This window comes from Protopterus annectens, chromosome 1.part0 (genome assembly GCF_019279795.1).
Source record: "Protopterus annectens isolate FY-2018-M chromosome 1.part0, PAN1.0, whole genome shotgun sequence".
NCBI lineage: Eukaryota > Metazoa > Chordata > Ceratodontiformes > Protopteridae > Protopterus > Protopterus annectens.
In genome coordinates, this window is record NC_056725.1 from 1,012,313,330 (window position 1) to 1,012,330,145 (window position 16,816).

Genomic DNA, 16,816 nt, shown 5'->3' on the forward strand with positions numbered 1-16,816 from the left:
TCTGGGGTCCCTAACAAATGTCAAGTCAGGAGCCCCCTGGACACTTCCTGTCTAAGTATCACCCTGTCACTGCCACCCTTCCTAAGCAACCTTTTAATTCATGCTGCTGAGTTTTAGAGGTAGCATGTACATACTGAACTATAGCTACAATACTCTCACATTATGAGAGACTTTTGTACCACACTATGATGGCCCATCTCACAGAGGGACCATAGCTCTCAACCTCTTAGCACAAAAACTCTGGACCAGACCAAAACTAATGGGGGGACAAAGTCCCAAAAAATAGGGACACATTTTAAATATTGTTCTTATAAACTTAGAAAGTTGCTAAAATAAAAGTTATTGAGTTACCATGTATTTTCTGAAGGATATGAAGTCTGAAACTCAAATGCCTGTCATTATTTAGTGAATTCAGTCCTCACTGATTTGCCAGAAAAATCCAGAAAAATCACAAATTGTATGAGGAACAGACTGAAAATATGAGGCAAAAATCTGGACATTCTGCGAAAATCTGGACAGTTCAGAGGTATGACAGGGACTTTCACAATGACTGGTATTTAGTTGCAACAATGATACATTAACTCTATGTACAGATCTGGGCTTAGGTGAAATGGTACCCTAAGTACTGGCTAATGTTTCGCCCACCACACACACACACACACACACACACACACACACACACACACACACACACACACACCCTCCAGTGTTCCCTCCCCACCCCACCCACCGCCACACACACATTTTTGGGGATCTCCACACCATCCATGCTCACTACTTTTTTTTCTATTTTCTCACATTTTGCCTTGCTCTTCAGTTTTTTCAAGAAGCCATCATTTTCCATATGCTCTAAAATGTGTTTCAAGTTTTTTTTCTTTTTACACAACCTTTTCATCCAATGATGTCTTGAACAGAAACTAATTAAAGAAAGAAATTCAGTGTTGCTGCTCAACTTTGTTTTCCTTGAATCCTGTCAACACACGCTTATTGACCAAGACAGCACAGTAATAACTGTTTAGGAAATAAACCAAAGAAAATCCCAAGTGAGTAAATGTTCTGCTGAATAAAAGTATTCCAACATAAAATAAGGCAAAACAACAGCAGAGGAATCCAAGATAATGCAGGACCATGTAAAAATAACCAGAAGATAAAATAAAGCTGTTTCATTGAAGCAAAAACGTTCAATACTTCAGAAACAGGTAAGCACTTTCACCATAGGGCTTTATCAAACCATAAAAACGCAGAAGCTTCCCCTTCATCCACTTATATAATAATATGAAATCAATCACATGAAAAGATCAATTAACCAATAAAATGAGTCCATCCATTGAGGCAGTGAGCATTAAAGAAGCAGTAGACATTAAAACCATATGCTTTAAAAATATACCAGAAGACTAGTACAGCATTAGAGAAATAAATTTGAGGAAACTTCAACATAATAGTAAACATAATGAAATGCTCAATATAATACAGAGGGAATTACCTAACTTGCAGGACTGTTGATTTCAGTATGGGTTTCAGTGACACTTTGTCATTAAGACCTAGTCCATAGTCTGCCCTTAGTCTAATTATCCATTTGACTTCTCTACTTTCTGTATGGTTCCTAACATCACCATTACATTTATTAGGGAGAACCACTTCAATGTCTAAAAATTTAAATGTATGTAAGCTACCCTCCTGTAAAATATGCTTGGACAGTGCACTATTATCTCAGCCAACCCTACTGTGGTAAAGATGGTCTCTGATCCTGTCTTTCAGCATCCTGTCAATCCTCCCTATATAGAATGACTGACAAGATGTGCACTGTGCTAAACAGATAACATGTCATGTATAACAATTAGCCTTTGCACTGAATACATATTTATGTCCATTGTCCGGATGTATAAAAAAGCCAGTATTATTTATACTCACAAAAATTACATTGTCCACATGGACTTGTAACTGATCCACTAAGGTTACCAACAGATGCCAAAGAATATTTTGGTAGCAGAGCACCTTTTAAAGATTAAGTTTATTTTTATATAGAAAATTTGGTGTGCCACCTATGATCTGTCTAATGTCTGGGTCTGTTGTCAGAATCCCCCAATGTTTCCTAATAATGTCTGTAATAACATTAGCATCAGTGGTATAAAATAGTGGGACCCTCACCTCCCTGATATTAACATGATTATCCACAGAAACCTGTTCAACCACCCTCTCTGAGAAATATGATCTTGCCACATTATCCCTGAAGCTTGGTATTTCACCTAGCCTCTTGTCTATTTCAGTTCTACTATATACTCTCATTAATAGCTTATTTCTCAAATCTGACAGTTCCTTATAGAAACCCTCATCAGACACATTCAGCCTAGAGGCTCTTACACCTTGGCCTTTCGTAATGTTCCTGAAGACATAGTTAGGGTGCATACTATTCCTATGTGGCAAGGTGTTTTTATAGCAGGACTTTCTGTGTTTAGGAAATAACTCTGGGGCCCCCAGATGCCATAAGATTAGAGATGCATTTTAGAGCATTTTTCAACCTTTTAATCCAATGGTGGCCTGAACAAAAATCATGAATAAGAAAATAATTTCACTCTTATTTTTTTTCTTTTCTTTCAAGGCAGACTTATGTTGTGCCTGTTCAAAGCTGGCAAAATCGTAGCTCACAATAAACTAACAATACAGTTGTTGTAAGGATACACATATCCTGTTTGGGAATACTACCACCCCCCAAAAAAGACAGTCACTGCATGTGCATCATTCTGATTTGTTAGACTGGGATGAAAGCAGGGGCTCAAATGGCCATAGTCATATATTTCAAGTGGTTCTACTTTTTGTTATCGAAAGCTCATGCTTTCAAAAAGTACGACCCCATTTATGCGAAAGTACACTTAAATGAAAGTGCACTTTCATGATAACTGGTTCAATGAACCGCTAATATCAACAACAAAAAACACTGCAGCACCAAAAGACGCTACAGGTGGGATAAGGGAATATACCTCTTTCCCCACTGTAGTGCGATCTCGGAGTTAGTATATATTAAGTAACAGGGGTGTGGGGGGCACAGCCCCCCACATGGAAGGATTGTGATGAAAGTGAAAAAAAAATAACAACTACAGTAAAGCATTCCGCTTTGTTCCTCATAGACAGTACACTGCCCCTACATAATCTATAGTAACCCTATTTTGCACACCTCTGAGATCTGTGAAAAAAGTAAAAGAAACAATGACTATGAAACTATGCCCCCATCCCCATCATTAGCTATAACGACCTTCTGTGCATACCTCTAAGGTGAGTGAGATGAGAATTAAAGAAGTAATGGATGCTTAATCCCCAGCCTCCCACATAACCTTCAGCAACCTTGTGGATATACATCTGGTTTTAGAATGGGTGCAGATGAGGGTGCAGACCACCACTAAGTCCATGTCAAAATCCATTTTTACATTCTAGAGTGTGGCAGCCAACAGACTAATAGAAGCTCTGAGTGACTGAATGTTCTGTGATGTATTTTATGCTTCACTTTTGAATTATGCTTGTTAACTGCATTTTTAACTGCTACGCAGAAGAGTTATATAATTGGCTGGCATTATTGTGTGTGCACAGATAAAATCAGTGCTATATTTTACACACTGGGTTAACAAAACCTAATGGACAGAAGCACACACAGACAGGGAGGGCAGGTAGACCACATAAAAAAAAAAAACATTGAGAAAAACTCAACCTGAGCAACACACTGTCAAATGGCAGTGCTGCTCACCGTGCCACAGTGGCAAAGATCAGTTGCTTTCACATACATCCTCTTCATACTACATCACCAAAGATACCCACCTATCATGTCTAAGGTATATGTATGTGACTGTAAGTGAAAGAAAATACAGGCAGCTTCTTATTCTTAAATGCACTGCAACCCGCACTCCCACCCCACCCCAGCAAGCACAAATGTAACTGTAATACTGATGATGCTTGCTCTAGAAAATGAAATAAATTATAGCCAGCTTTGTACTCTTACACTGCAATATACACACACACACACACACACACACACACACACACACACACACACACACACACATACACACAGCATACACCATAGTTTTGCAATTACTTTTGTAAATAGCAGTATACTATGTAGAACTTGTATAGCCCCAACAGGTCAGTGACTGCTGTTTAACAGTCATCAATCAGCAGGAGAAATCACTTTTATTTACCTTATTGAGGAGAAATGCATACCTGCTACTGTCTCTGATTTCACAGAATGTCCTTGATTTGGCCTCATAATTATTTTTCTGTACCTCATAAAAAGTTTGATTTGCATTCAGAATTACAGTGCTGTCAAGAGTTTCATACTTCTTATTGTCCAGAAATGCACATTGATGTAAACTGTGTTATTCTATTAGCTTTTTAAGTGAATTAAGGTAATATTTAAAATACATTCCTGATTTTGAGCCTTTATTCTGATATCATGTGTGGCTTTGCCCAGAATTCTTCAGCAAAGACATTGAGAGTTGTAGTATATGGTGTTCTGCCAGCATTTATAAAACTCCCCGAAGAAAAAAAAAACATTCCTGAAGATTGGAATTATCAACTCCTCTTAAAGTCCAAGGTAATTACTAAGACTGGTCACTTTGGGCTGCTGCTATCTAGCTCTTAGTTTGTTCATGTTCATTCACTGATTATAAGCTTTATCCTAACAGGATCATATCACTACCCTGATTTGGATTAAGAACATGATCAGAAATTTAATATTTTTTCTCCTCATTTTTCCCCCAACCAACAACAGCTTTTGGTGAGCTCCCACACAATCAAGGATGATTAACAGGGCTCCTAAAGCCACAGATATTGCAGGTACATAACGTAGGCTATGATGTAAGTTTTAGTGGAGAGAATGCCCACTGCCGTGATTTAACTAAATCATGGCCACTATGTCGGTGGTAAAACATTTAATGAAATTGTAAAGTCTTTTACTTGACAAAACATTTATCATAACCAGAGATCTCTTTGAATTTTAAAGGATAAATAAATGAGTTATTATCTGCCCGGTTTATTAAGTATACAGGATTACTGTATTAGCTTTTGATGGTTTGACAAATGTGACAAAATATCAAAATAAGTTAACTTGGTGTAGTTGGGTGCCCCCAGCAACCACAGGGTTTGCTGGGGCCTAAAGCCATCTGTGGGACTAGGAGAGAGATCCATAGCCTGGCACTATCCTGAGAGGACTTCACGGCCAGGTGGGTTATTTGAAAGTACTATTTATATTACATTTTGCAAGGCAAAGTGAGACAATATTTTAGGCTGTAAATTAAATAAATAAGAGTGTCTTGTGTATGTCCTGCTTCCAGTGTTTTCACATTCCCACAAAACACACAATGTTACCATAGTCAGACTTGACTAAAAAGGAATATATCAAACATTTTTGCACTTTTAGATTCTAACTAATAATGTCACTCAGTAAATACTGGGAAGATGCTGTTTTCTTTTTTCTTTTAGTTCACCTCAGGGAGAAATCTTTACAACTGCATATTGAATTAAAGTCTTTAGTGCAAGCTGAAAACATAAATTCAGAAATTTGTGACAGTACATTTTCCAGCAATGATACCTGGATATTAGGGTGCAAGATCTGCTAACTGCTTCTGAAACAATGTCAAAAAAGGGCTATGTTTATCTGTTAATTTTTGTTTATTTAATTTGTTTACCAGAGCTATGCTCATCCATAATCCAGGTTCAGCACAAGAGCAGAGATTCATTATACAGTTGTGTATCCATGATGAAACAGAATATCAAGTCTTTAAAAAAGATGTTGCTAAGTAGACAGCCACATTCTGCTCCAAATACAGGAAAACAATACCTATGAACATATAGCTCCCATTTCTGGACACAGAGTTCACATTTAGGGATAATGCAGAGAACTCATGAGGATTCCATTTCAGTCTGACTTTAGATGGCAAGAACAGTTTTGCCAACTGTACTGTCATTAGAACAGATCCAAATTTAACCCAGGGAACCTTTGAGTCACCCTGGCATGGCACTCCAGTATGTTTGTTTCTAAATGGTCCATTTTACTGTCACTTTATAATGTAGCTGTGCTTCCCACATAAGGCCTGAGGCCAATCTCTTATCAGGAGTGAGTATTGGTATTAAGAATACAAAGGAAGTCAACTCTAGCAATAAGAAGAAGACTGTAGTGAGGTTTCATTAAGATTCTGCCATAGTTAAATTCTAATATGTGGTTTTGTTACCGAAATGAGGAACAGCAGTAGGCAAGGCAGTCATTCATAGGTTCATAGGTTCATAGGTAGGTACTAGGCTATCGGCCAAAGGGCCTACGTAAGCCTAGCCAACAAGGTTTCCTGGCTTACTCCAATCAAGAAAGTTATTTTCCTGTGCCACTGTCGAGCAGAGACACAGAAGTGATCCCCGGGGTGTATTTCCTATTTCCCATCCACTCACCAAGATTTTTCTTAAAGAGTGCTAATGAAGAACGTTGCTTGACATAGATGGGTAGCCTGTTCCAGAGTATGGGAAGTCTCTGGGACAGGAATCTATCCCTCCAGCATGTCCTGTTTATTGTGGTGACAAGGTTTAGGTCCCTAGAGCATGTAGCTCGGAGGGATTGGGATTTCTTTAGGTGTAGCATGTCCAACAGCTCTGGGTTTGACATAGCTTTATATGTTAGGCAGAGATCACCTCGGAGTAGGTGATATGCTATGGAGTAAAGCTGGAGTTTTTCGAGGCGGTCAGTGTAGGGCATTTGTTTGAGGCCAGTAATCCTCTTTGTGAGTTACTTCTGTGGCCTTTCCAGCTGCTGCAGATGTCTTGTGAGGTACATTCCAAAAGGGGTGTTGTACTCTATAATGGGTCTAATGAGTGTCGAGTAGAGGGGAACAATGACCTCTTTTTTCCTGGATGAGAAACCTTTTATGATGAGGTGTGCCACATAGAAGGACTTCCTGACTACTCTGGTGATGTGACTATCAAAGGAGAAACTACTGTCCACCTGGGTCCCAAGGTCTCTTATCACGCATTCAGTGTTAAGTAGATTGCTGCCTATGTGGTAGTTCATGGGTACAGAGTTTTTACCAAAGGGGATGACACTGCACTTTTTCGCGCTGAGCTTGAGGCCATGGCTCTGACACCAGACATCTGTCTCAGTGAGACCCTTCTGTTGGATGTCCACATCATTTGGGGACTTGACTATGGCTCCTAGTTTGCAGTCATCTGCGAACTTCATTAGCCAGAGGCCTTCTATGTTGGCCTGTACTTCAGAGAAGTAGATACCAAACAGGAGAGGTCCCAGGACGGAACCCTGTGGTACGCCACTTGTCACTGCTTTGAAGTCAGATTTGGAGTCTGCAACTTTTACAGTCTGGGTTCTGTCAGTGAGCCAGTTGGCAACCCATCTTGTGACGTAGGGATTTATACCTAGTTTACTGAGTTTAGCTATAATTCCAGAATGGGGGATGGTGTTGAAAGCATTGGTGAGGTCAAGATAGGCTGTGTGAACCAGCTTACCCTCATCTACAGCTTTGGTGACTGCCTCAAAGAAGTTATTAAGGTTCAGGAGGCATGATCTGCCTTTTACAAACCCGAACTGGGTGGGATCCAGAGTTTGGAGGTTACCAATGTCTTTGTTTATGAGTTCCACGATGATACGTTCCATGGCCTTGCAGACCAGGCTCGTCAGGCTAATAGGTCGATAGTTCCCAGGATCAGTGGTGGCTCCCCCTTTGGGGAGTGGGATAACTGTTGTTGTGTGCCATTCAGTGGGCACAAAGCCTGATGAGAGGCTAATACTGAACATGGTGCTTAAGTGGGGAGCCAGTTCATTCTGAAGTTCATGTAAAACGCAGCCTGGGATGTTGTCCGGTCCCATGGATGCTGTGTTTTTGGCTTTAGAGAGTGCAGCTTTTACCTGCGTAGTTGTGATTACAGGGAGTCTGCATTCTTCCTGTATAGATATGGGCCCTTTAGGGGGTGAGTGGGGGTAAAGTTAGCACTGAACCTATCTGCCAGGATGTTGGCAATATCAGTTGGTTCTGTAATTTTCATGCCTTTGTGCTGTAACTCAGAGCAGATCTGGGTGTTGACATCAAGATTCTTGACATAGCTATAGAATGCTTTGTGGTTGTCCTTGGAATTAGTGGTGATTTTGTTTTCATAGCTAGCTTTGGAGGATCTTATAAGGGATCTCAGCTTCTTACTGAGGCTGACCAGGGAGCTCCTCCACTCATGGGATTTTACTCTCTTTTGCAACAGATTCTTCCTTCTGTTGTACAGTTTGTTTACTGCAGGGGACCACCAGATTGGCTTCCTTTTTTTGGAGGAAAGCATCTTGGTTCTCTTTGGGATAGCACGATCCATACACTTGTGCAAGTGCTTATAGAGTGCATTTGTGTAGGATTCAGCAGTTGTAACTGTATTGTCCATCTGCATGGGTGTCATGAAGTTCACCACTTCTGTCTTAAGAAGCATGAAGTTGGCTTTGGAGAAATTTTTTACTGTGGTTTCCTTAATGCGGGGTGGCAGCGGGATGTGGATATCAAGGGTGATTAGCTTATGGTCAGATCAGACCAATGAGGAGTTGACTTCAGGTGAGGAACACCGGTCATTCATGTTGGTAATGACTAGGTCTAGGATATTGTTGCCCCTGGTGGGGGTGTGGATAAGTTGATCTAGGGCATTGGAGTTTATGAATTCCAGAAAGCGTTGAGCTAAGGAGTTGGTACACGAGTATTTTTCCCAGTTAATGGTGGGGTAGTTGAAGTCACCCATTATTAGGGTGTTTGGTTGAACCCTAATATTTTACAGTACATCAAGAAAAGAGGAGTGGTAATCCTGGGGCATGATGGGGGATCTGTAGCAAGCTACAATTTGGATTGCAGTTTTGCCCAGAGTTAGTCTACGTATTACTCCTCCCTTCCTTACATTTTTTCGTGCTAGACAAAACCCTAATTAGCACATTGCCCTTCATATTTGCAAATACTAAGTCTTGTTGTATCTTTCAGCTTTTCCTGGTTAGGGGTCACCACAGCGGAACTCCAGTCCGCTAAGGATTAGCAGTAGATTTTTACGTACCGAGTTGCCAGCCCTGACGTACAACCTTCAACGAAAGTACACCCACTCACACATGTCTCCACACAGAAGATGCTTTAGCTGAGAATCGAACAGGACAACGTCTTACTGGGAGGGACAATGCTACCGCAGCACCACCACTGCAGTCTTCATATTTGCAAATACTTAGTCTATACATGAATATATATCAAATATGTATTAAAGTGCACAGATAATACCCTGTATGCTACAGAATATGTACACCGAAGAAAACAGTGATAACAGCAAGACCTGTTACATTCCCAACTGTCAATCATATGCTTTGATCTTTTTTGTTGCTACAAAAAAGCTAGTCTCCCACAAGGAGGCTAAGGAGTCAAGCAAGCCTGACATTGCTCTGTCACACAATCATGCTACTGCATATATATGCCTCAGAGTATCTCTTCCTTTGTTTCTTTTTACCATACAAGTGTGCTGTCAAATATTTTGAGGATTAGTTTAAAACCTCCAGAGCAGATGTAAGGCCTTGAGTAAGTCTTAAATACACTGCTTTTGAGACTCCCCAAATAAGACCTAGCAGCACTTCAAACAATCTTCATTTCACACCGCTATTTAATATTCTAGACTGTTGGTCTATGGGCTTCCTGATGGAATGCTAATTATTCACTTTTATACACAGCTAAAAGCTTTAGAGTGCCTGACACAAGGGAAGGTAGTAGCCTGTAGAATAACAAAGATGCAGATTTAATGGGAAAGGCTGCTATAAAATGTTTCCTGCAGCTTAATTCCTTCAGAATCAGCTGATCATTTACTAGTTTCTGCTTGACACCAATTAATCTCTACTCTTCAGTTTATTATCCTCTGGGGCCCCAGGTTGACGCTACTTTTTCTTTACTCCAATAAAACAAAGCAAAAAGAGACAGAAGAAAAAAAAACGAGAGAACAAAGGGAGAGTGATTGTTGATCATTATGATGTAATGCTAACCTACTTAGATATCCTTTGTATTCTGCCAGTTTTAACCGTATTACTAATCCAGATTCTAAAATATCACAGCCTCTATGAAATTCTAACCCCTTTCAATAAAAAAAAAAAAATCTTTGCATCCTAAATCAATAACTTTGTCGCTAAATGAAAATACAGCTCACCCTTACTGTCTCTTTGGCTGGCAGATAATTTTCATCAGTGGATCTTAAACTTCAAGCCGCTGACTACCATATATAAGTATAATGACTTCATTACTTACACTTCTTGGTACATCATGCACAACTATCTGACTAGGACAGTATTTAAAAGCAGATGAAGACAATAAAATGCTTCAGTGATGCACAATGTTTCTACCTTTCATATCACATCTACTGCATGCATGATCTGAAAGGAACAGTTATGGCTTCCGTATTATTACTCATTTCCCTTACTAATACAATGCATATCCTTCCTGCAGCCACATATACTAATAGACTGATTCATGTGATGAAAGTCCTAGTGAAGCGCTAAAGGATCTTGTTGTTAGTGTTTGACTCTGTTGTGTAGACATCAGATATCACAAGTGTATCAAAAATGGACATGACTTTGAAATACAAACAGAACCTGTTAAAATAGATGCAGATTAAAAATGTTGCTTCCTCTTAACTAAGTAATCAACTGAACTGGCATTTTTTTTCAAATGTGTAGCTAAACATGGTTCACCTAACAAAACCGGCAAGATTTTAGAAAGTTTAAGTAGTCTTTGTACTTACACTACTTGTTTAGTGTTTCATTACTACAAATAATAAGAAATGGGCACGTTCTAAAGCATTCAGGGCATATATAATTATATTAACATACACTTGCTTCAGGACAGAATGAGGCCATAAATTTCCCTAATCTGCCCTTTTAAGAGCATTAGCTCCCTTTCATCCCTAACATATGCTTTAGCCTTTTCCCACCAGTCAAATGCCCTCTTCAATGTTTCTGTGGATTCCCCCTCATACCTCTCAATTGTCCAGATATTTGCAGAATGTCCAGATTTCTGCCTCAAAATTTAGATCTGTTCCTTATAAAATTTGTATTTTTCCAGAAAAATCATTGGGATGATCTGAGGAATTAAATTAATAAATAATTACATATATTTGAGTTTCAAACTTCATATTCTTTAGACAATGCATTTTAACACAAACCTTGTTATTGTAGCTACTTTCTAAGTCTATAAGAGCAATATTTAAAATCTGTCCCTATTTTGGGAACTTCCCCCCTTTATGTCGGGCTTTGTCCAGATTTCTTGAGCTAAGAGGTTGAGAGGTATGTTCCATTACCCATTCTAGTAATTCATATTCAGAAGTCCTAAGATCAGTTTGTTTTGGTCTTTGAATTTTCCACTGATGATGTCCACTTAATCTATAACAATACAAACATTATCTCTGTCTGCAACCACACAAGACTATCAGTACGCAGTTGTCCAAAGGATAAATAATAATATTTAAACATCCCTGTTACTCTCTTTCTTTCTTTTGTTCTCATCATCGTCATAATCATCAGTTCCCCTTTTCCCATTTTCTACATGGGGTCGGGGTTTCGCGTTAACTGTCGCTATCTCTCCCGATTCAATGCCACACTCCTGCTTTCTTCAACAGTCATGCCTGACTGTCATAGAACTTCTCTCACACAATCCATCCACCTCTTTGCCAGATGTCCTCATTTCCTCTTACCTTCTGTCTGTCTGTCCCAAATCTTCACCAAATCATGTTCTGCTTTTCTGCACGTGTCCAAACCACCGTAATTTGTTCTCTTTGATCTTTTCTGCAGTTGGAGCTACACTGGCTTCGACTCTAATGTCCTCATTTCTTCATCTGTCCCAAACTGTGCATCCTACCACCCTTCTCAGACTTTTCATTTCCATCATCTCTAGCTTCCTCATCTGCTCTGACTTTAATGTCCAGGTTTCTGTACTATACACTAGTATTGGTCACACCACTGTCTTGTACACTTTACTTTTCAGCTTCTTTGGCATTCTTCTGTCATTCACCACACCTGAGACTCTATGCCAGTTGGCTGCAGCCCTTCTGATTCTAGCTTTGACGTCTTCATTCAGACTTCCCTTCTTCTAAACCACCCCTCCCAGATACTTGAAACTATTAACATGTTCCACTATCTTCCTTTCTATCTCAATTATCAACTTCTTCTGATTTCTCTAATTTGCTGCCCTTACCCCTGTCTTATCTGTGCCTAGCTTCATCCCATGTGCCTTCAGTTTTACATTCCATTCCCCTATCCTTTGCTGAAGTTCTTGCTCAGAGTCTGCCTATAATGCCACATCATCAGCGTACAGCAACTTTGTTGATCTATCCCCTCCGACCTGTTTGCTAATGTAGTCCATCACCACTATGAACAGTAGTGGGGTCAGTGCTAACCCTGGTGCACACCAACTCCCACTGGGAAACCCTCTGTCTGGCTGAACATTCCTCATACTTGAGTCATTAGATCCTCGTACATAGCATGCACTAATTCTAATAGTGTTTCTGGGACTTCAAACCACCACAGTACTACCCAAATCAGCTTTCTTGGGATCTTGTCATTGCTTCTCCAAGTCTAGGAATGCCTAGTCAGATTCTTTTCTCATCTCTAGCTTCTTCTCAAGTATCTGTCTCACTGCAAACATCGGGCCAATCGTGTTGCATCCTGATCTGAATCTGAACTGCTCATCTCCCATCCTACATTCTACTACTCTGCATATCCATTTATCAATCACCCTCTCCAGAACTTTCATGCAGTGTGACAGGAGTTTGATGCCTCTGTACTACCCACAGTTGTGGATGTCCCCATTTTCTTCTACATTGGCATGATTATGCTTAGTTTCCGGTCATCTGGGATAAGCTTTTCTCTCCACACTATTATGAGTACCTTCAGGAGCCATTTCTCCCCTATCTCACCCAGCATCTTTATCATATCTACTGTCACCATATTTGAGCCTGCTGCTTTTTCCATAATGCTGTTTTTACTTCTTCTATGATGGGTTTTCTGGGGCAGTACAGCTTCTATGGGGTTTTCTCCATTCAGAAGTTGCTGGAAGCCCTCCTTCCATCTGCCATTGATGTCCTGTGAACTGATGAGCAGGTTGTTGGTGGCATCCCTCATGAAGGTTGTCTGACTATCTTCTTTATCTACCTGTCTTTGCCTTGCAACCTGATATAGTTTCTTTGTGCCAGCCACCTACTGAGTCACTTTCCAGAAGCTGGTAGAGTGCCTCCAATTACCTGTTCTTTGCTACTGCAACTTCTTTCTTGGCTTCTTAGTTAGCCAATCAGCACTCCTTCCTATTCAAGTCAGTCTTTTCTATCTCCAACTTTTTCCTGCACTCCTTCTTTCTTTTGATGATTTCCTGGACTTCTGCATTCCACCACCAGCTTTCCTTATGTCGGCCAAATATTCTCTGACCGCTGCTTCCAGCTGATTGTGGCAGCCACTGGTTTATGCTGTGGGATGACTTTTTCACTGGGCTGACTTTGCAATTGCTGATTCTACCTCAGTGCCCTTTCCTTAATAGGAGGAAGTCTACCTGAGTTGCATGACAGTCACATTTGTATTTAATCTTGTGACTGTCTCTCTTTCTGAACCACATGTTGGCTACCATCAAGTCATTAGCCAGACAGAAGTGTAGAATGGCCTCTCCTTCTTTATTCCTGTTGCCCCACTCATGTGGACCCAGGCAGCCCTCATATCCTGTTCTGTCTGTCCCAATATGTGCATTCAGGTCACCCATTATCAACATCAATCCATGGTATTATTTATTTAGTTGGTTCTGCAGCTGTTGTTTGAATGCAGCCTTTTCCTCTCTATCACAACCCAGGGGCATAGGCTAGGAATATAAATACTTCCCTATCATTACAGTGTAGTCTGATTGTCATGAGTCTGTCACTAATTCTGATGACATCCCTCAATGTCTTTTGAAGCCTCTCTCTCATCACAATTCCCACACTGTTTAAAGCCTGCCTTCCTCCTGAGTAGTAGACTTTGGATCCCAAGCCAAGTGGCTTTGCTGCACTGTCCTTCCATCTTGTCTCATGGATACATAAGATGTCCATCCACCTCTATACATGTCATCCACTTCTAAGCTGTATCCTGTCAGTTTAACTACATTGAGGGTAGCAATTCTCAGTTCATGTTTGGCAAGTTGATTGGTTTTACATCCAGCTTTTGCTCAAAAGAGTTATCCCAGGTAACCTGGGCTGGGCAAATGGAGACCATACAGCCAGTAGCTTATTGACCCAGGGCTGCTGGGTTGACATTTCTTTCTTCCTATCTTTCTCTTTCTTTCTCTTCTTCTTTTACCCCCTCCCTTTCTTTCCCTAGGTTTCATTTTTTTTTATTTCTTTTCTTTCTTTCTTTCTAGTCATAATTCTTTCTTTGTTTTATTAATATGACAATGCTGCATTAGAAATAGAAGGAAAAAGCTGATGACACATGCATAGCTGAAAAACCACTGTTGTTCAGAGTAGAGATATAAAATCTGATTTAATCACTTGAGAAGATATTTTTTACAAAGGCATTATATTATTTTTTTCACTGGGAAGGCAATGTACTTTTTCCAGTGATAGTATATTCATTATTTCTTTTTTTTAATTTCTCTTTTTCTCCATAGTGATAAGAAAAATGTTGTGTAGCCTTGTATACTCTGCTACACCATATTACTAATTGGCCAATAAACTTAATCCACTTGCTCAAAACTGTATAGAAATGTTAATCTGCTCTTTGCCTTTATGCAATCTGAATATGCCACTAATTCTACATAATGTTGTAGTAAATTTCTACTACAGTCTGGGATTCAGAAAGGGCTACTGTCAGCAGTAAGCCCACACATGGACAGAAAACTACTGACAGTATGCCTTTCTGATTCATAGACAGGTCCAGCACCAATAGTATAGCAAGAGGGGCAATTGCCCAGGGCACAGAGCCTTGGAGGGGCATGATTGGCTGAGCCCAATCACTCTTTAATGCATGTCAGCTTTTTAAAGGCGGTATTGCATTTCCAGTCCAACCTGAGCACTGTAGCTCTTCATGTGTGGTCTGAACTGTAGCTTTGCTACAGTTTAAAAGGAAAAAAAAGAAATATTTTTTATTTAACTCATAGCTGAGTGCTGTAGCGCTCCATGCAGGGCATAAACTGTAGCAACTGCTTGATGCATTAGTAGCAAGCAGTTCACTACTGTTTAAAAGAAGATTTTTTTTTTAATTTAAACCTGAGTGCCGTAGCACTCCATGCAAGCAAGGAATGAACTGTAGCAACTGTTTGCTAATTAGGTCAAACAAAGCCAACTAAGACATCTTCCAAGGTGAAAGATAACCATAAGGCCTTCTACAGCTATGTCAGAAACCTCAAAGCCAGTACACAGCAATGTGCTGAACTGGTGGTTAATGGTGCCACATTCACTAAGTCTGGCAATATATAACAAATCTATTAGCAGACAAATTCAGTTAAAACTTTATCCCCTCTCACCCCCAACCATTCCCCCAGTAACCCTCAAACATAACCGTCCAACTATAACTAAGGAGTACATACTGGCTTCATTCACTAAAGCTAAGAACACGGCCTTGATGGACCCTGATAACATCCCAGGATGCATCCTGAATAGTCTAAAATATGACTTATCAGGATGCCTGGAGTAATTATTTGACTATAGTCTTAAAATAGGCTTTGTGCCATATGATGATAGGAGGTACTGCCAGCCATGCCATGAGAAACAGGGCAGTGGATTTGTAACATATGCCAGCACAGCTAGCTGGAATTTTGCAAATAATTATATGTCATTTGTATATCAAACTGATTTGTACAGATGCTTGTGCTGAAAATGTATTTGTGAGGTTTGCTTGTGTTAAAATGTATCAACAGTGCACCCTGCTGGAAGGAAAAAAATGCACACATATTATTGTAACTGAATTAAATGTATACATTGTAGCAGCATATGCTGGAAGTGAAGAGATTAATCTTTATCCATCTGACTTTGCAAAATATTCTTGAAATTAAATAACTTTATGGGTTAAGCCATAAAGATGTTATCCCACAGATTTGAATGAAGCCAGAGATGCAGTGTCTGTGCTAGTGAATAGTTGGTAGCTCCTGTAGGAAGAGTGAAATGGTTTTATGATTTTATAACTTCCAGGAGATCAGAGCATAGCTCTGTCTGTGTGTATGATAACACATAGGTGCTAAAATACTGTCATTTTCTAGTATTGGTGATAGCATGGGAAACAGAATCAGATGACCAGATGTGTATGATGTCATTCTTTAAGCTAAAAATAATATTTGGATATTAGTAGGAGTTTGCTCTCAGCATTTTGTATTCTGTCTTGAATCTAACAACAAGGACCACTCACCCAAATCATCTTGCCTTGCTCTATTCAGTAAGTACTTAACTAGGGAACAGTAATTTGTTTAGTCAATCAGGAGTAGATAGTGAGACTAGCTAAATACTGTTTTTCTATAACTGTGTGAAACTTTCCATCAGTGTTATTTTTAATATTCCTTGTGACTGAAACTCTTGTGTTTACTGTAAATAGATATTTAGTGTTTTCATGTTCTTTTACTATTTATTATTAAATACATTTCAACTTTTCATTGTGGATGGTCCTCTTTAGAAAATATTTACATTTTGAGAGTATTTGCACATATTTATTTGATGATAACTCTGGCCATTCCTGAAAGTATGGGTGTGTGTGTGTGTGTGTGTGTGTGTGTGTGTGTGTGTGTGTGTGTGTGTGTGTGTGTGTGTGTGTGTGTGTGTGTGTGTGTGTGTGTGTGTGTGTGTGTGTGTG